Source organism: Amia ocellicauda, chromosome 6, assembly GCF_036373705.1.
Source record: "Amia ocellicauda isolate fAmiCal2 chromosome 6, fAmiCal2.hap1, whole genome shotgun sequence".
In the NCBI taxonomy this organism is placed as follows: domain Eukaryota; kingdom Metazoa; phylum Chordata; class Actinopteri; order Amiiformes; family Amiidae; genus Amia; species Amia ocellicauda.
In genome coordinates, this window is record NC_089855.1 from 42,344,718 (window position 1) to 42,349,286 (window position 4,569).

Here is a 4,569-nt window from a genome sequence, read left to right on the forward strand (position 1 = left end):
GCAATATAGCCCCATCGTTGGCAAAGATAGGATTGGCATAATGGTGTTAAAATACGTGTCTGTTTGTGAATTCCAAAAAGTTTAAAATGTTAATCTTAAAATGGTAAAGGCAAGATAAAAAAACAACAAAGTTTCTATAATTCTTTGTCTGAATAATAAGAATTTAGAGAAGAAATTGATCATAATAGATCAAGAAAACACCAAAGTAGTGTATTTCAAAGATTATTTTACATCTGATTTTTAATAATAACAATATAATAAATAAATGCTAAGGGATGTTTGAGACACTGCAGGGTCAACAATACACGCCACTAATCTAATATCTGATTTATCTTTGGATGTCAATCTGTATGTGCCTTATGTGTTTATGTATATAGATATAGTCTGAAGGTTATGTAAGGTAAATGTCTGTTTTGTATGCTTTGTATTTTTAATATTGTGCATAGTCCAGAATAAGACTGAGAAGGGAAGTAACCAATAATTTCAGAATTATATTTACAATTACGCAGTCATTGATGTTTTATCAACAGATTCATGAGGATTTAGACATTTAACTGTATACAGAGTGCACAAAGCATCAGAAATAAGAAATGAATAATGCATTCTTTTATAAGAATAATGTTAAAGTAATACAAATATACACTAAATACATAGATTAATAATACTAATAAAGTAAATAAATAGTAATGGTGTCCTCTAAGCCTCAGAAGAACAATAATTTGTTTGTTAAAAATCATATTATGGACAAATTCTGTAAAGTCAAATTAAAGGAAAACTAAAGGCTGGAATCCACAGGAGCAGCACTCTGGTGCAGCCCTGAGTGACAGCCTGATGTAAAACCCATAGCAGGAGAATGTAAACAGTATAGTGACATATTATAGTCTTATTTTAGAAAATATTTGGTTATTGGTGCATAGCATAAAATACCTGAAATAAAAGTTAAAATTCGACCTTGGATTTTAGATTCTAAGAGTGAATTAGTCAAAGGGTAAGAATTTTAAGGATACTATAGAAATACAAATTATGAGCATTGAATAAGTGAGCTAAAATTAGTATTGCATAATTTTGAAGGAGAAAATAAAACATAAAAATACTATTAGAATGAGTTTTACCAACCAGAAATAAAAAAAATTATGTTAAAAATTGAATTAGAGCTAATTTTTGAAATGGAAATCTGAGGAAACAGTGAAATTTGGTGAAGATATAAATACATAGATAACCAGATACTCCAGGAAATTAAAGGTGTGGTCATTTGGTAGCTGTGAGTTCCACAATGAAGAGTTTTTGAAATCCCCAGATATAAGATCCCTAAATACAAGGTGTAGGTAAGAAATTAACTATTGATCAGTTCAATCTGGCTTTGGGAACAGTTCTTCTGAACATGTACCGGTGTAGATTGGACTTCAATAGGAGGAAGTGACACAATAAAGACATATATGAGCCGTGCAGGCGGACAGTCTTAGTGCCCACGCAGGCTCTTCATTGGGGAAATCATTGACTGAACATTTTCTTTGAAAATTTGTTTTCCTGAGGAATCTGGGAATCATTATTGAAATCAATTAAAATGCTTATTTTCTAAAAATATATTTTTTTAGGAAAATATCTTAATTTATTAACTCAAATAATGGAGCGAAATATGTGTATAAATAGTAATAATACATGTCAATAAATATAACTTGAATTGTGTAGTAAAAAATTAGGAAAAGGAGAAAGAACAGCTGTTAGGATACAGAGTGATGTTTTCAGAGGGTCTGAGCGATGTTGATGAAGGTTTGAGGACGTTGACAAGGGGTTTAAGAGTCGATGAGGCTTGGGAAGCTGTAAAAAGGGAGTTTGGTATGTGTGAAAGAAATGTGCTGCCACTTTCAGCACAAGAGTTTTGATGGCGATTGAATGGAATATGAGGGAAAATAAGGAAGTTACTTAAGGTATAACTTAATTTTAAATAAATAAATAATTGAATGAGATATAGTTTAAAATCTAAAGTCATGAAAGTGTATGGAAATAATGTATTCCCAAACAGAAATACCCTATTAATCAGGAAGGGATTCACCCCCCCAAACAAAAAAAAAGGGGGGTGGGGTTGGGGCAGTGAAAGTGTCTGTGAGGTCAACTATGATCATTTACCTAACAACTATTAACTTTGTTGTTGAAAGAGCTGCTGTAATAATTATTAAAATAGTCTGAGATATATAAGTCAGATAAAAGCAAAGAGATAAGCGCATTGTTTTGAAAGTTTGATAGCTCCACACAAAAAAGAGTATTTACACTAGGTAGTAAAGTTGATTCAGTAACACAGGAGATATGATTAACGGCAGACATCTGTAGGCTATTTCGGCACTGTGTAATCTTTCATTACTGACAGTAGTTTCTAACAAATCGACCGTGTTGACCCTTTACTTGTCCTGCTAAATCTAATCTGCTAAGTCTGTATACAAAACTCCGTCTAATGCTAGTATTAATATAAAACATTATATAATTATCACAAAACACATTCTTCAACGTCCTATACAGAGTCTTCAAAAGCTATCAGACTTTAGCAGCTGGTGTATGAACACACAGACGATTATACAGCTTTTCTTTCAGCTTTGCAAGACCTAATTTTAAAAGTTGTTGGTAAATTAGATAATTAGTTAGGACCCTCTATTTGCATTTGATCCCCTCTATAATTGCTAAAATAAAGTTTTACTTACATTTTATTGACCCTACCACTGCATAAGACACATCTGTAACATGAACGCTACTGAATGGCACATACATTGAAAACTACGGAGAATTGAGACAAATCCAATTTACACTTCATAAATAATCTTAAAACGTTTCCAACCAAGGCAAACCCCACTTGAAATACGTTCATTAACATTTTTGGAATACAAGAAGAGAGATTGTTACATATGTTCCCTATGATGCATCTACAGAGCGAGAGAGAGAGACAGAGAAAACTGTTTGTCATGCCAATAAAGCACCCTTGAATTGAATTGAATTGAATTGAGAGACAGAGAGAGACAGACAGACAGACAGACAGACAGACACTAGCACAGCCACCCACCCACTCACACACACACACACACACTCTCTCTCTCTCTCTCTCTCTCTCTCTCTCTCACACACAGCCAGCAAGACACACAGAGCCAGCCAGCTCAGCGATGACATCACGAACCTCTCTCTGAGCTGACTGCTATGACATCACAGAGCACGTGCATTCCGTTGCTTGCCATCTGTCAACCACTCAGTCACTGCCAGCCAGACTGCCTGGCTGGCTGGATGGGGGGCTGTTTGCTGCTGCTGCGTACCTTAGCAAGCTTATCTGCTTGACCGGCCTTCCTCTTCCTCCGCCCACATGCCCACCTATGCCCGATCTGCTGTTCACCTGGATCACAGCTCCGCCCCAAAAAGGCAGAGCCTCCCAAGAATGGTACAAACTCATCCACATTACCCTCCATGGAAAGCTTAAAAAAAAGGCAAAAGCGTTATAAGTCATGAAGAGGAACCCGAGTCCAAGACGCTTCCGACCAGCCATACATATTTGTGTGTATTAAAGATAACATTTTATTACATTTTGTTTTTCTGTACTTTATTACATCTAATTGTGAATTATAATTTTATTGTTTATTTTCCATATGTATGTACGTATGTATGTTTGCATGTCCAATTGCTTTGACAATACAGATGCACTAAATTGAGAGACAGAGACAGAGAGAGACAGAGACAGAGAGAGATAGATACTTTTTTAAACTTTAAAATGTACTTTATTACAAAAGTGCATCATTCAACACACAAAATCTACAAAAAGCATTAAATAATAAAAACAATGCAGCCTCGAAAAAATGCAGCTGTTAAACAACTATCCAATTACCATAAAAACAGAACAGACATCACTCTTTATATATTTAAAACCAAACCCTCATTCCCAACCAGGCAGATAACCCTATCAAGGCACCATACCTTCTCAAACTGATCCACACTACACATTGTTTTGTGGTATTCATAATCGACAGTGATTTGTACAGCTACACTAATTTTAAAAACAGTCAAAACCTCACAAAACACATGGCCACTCAATTTTCGTTTCCTACTCTTTTTGTCCTATCAAAAAATTGGTTAACTTGACCTTGACTTTCAGTTGAATAATAGCACTTATACCGAACACAGACACCCTTGGAGAAAAACACAATGAGAGTTGAAAAAAGAACTTTCAACCATAGAAATAAAGGTTGTAATCTATTACAGTCTAAATAACGGTGAGCAACAGTTTTCGTTTGACCACAAAACACACAGGCATCAGTCACATCATGATCAATAATGGACAGAAAGGAATTCACTGCTAAGTGCCAGTTTAAATCCCCAGCTCTCTTATTCAGGGGGGCTGTATACAGGGTTCCCCAAGCTGGGCGAACTGCACTCTCAAATAGCAGCTTCCCTCTCCAGGGTGAATCAGGGACATCTTTTAACTGTGCAAAATGAGTCGTTTTCAATACAAATTGATACAACGTCTTATTATTGGCACTAGAAACAACAACATCGGAGACTTCCTTCATCTGTAAAATCAGATCTGGCCTATCCTGCCTG

General features: G+C 35.4%; 1 non-coding gene across 1 annotated transcript; it reads right to left on the minus strand.

Annotated features, from left to right (window-relative positions):
• Positions 1-3,384: 3,384 nt before the first annotated feature.
• On the minus strand, positions 3,385-3,499 carry LOC136752084 (U5 spliceosomal RNA). The gene has a single exon (XR_010817252.1). It is a non-coding gene; the product is annotated as a U5 spliceosomal RNA (small nuclear RNA).
• Positions 3,500-4,569: the final 1,070 nt, after the last annotated feature.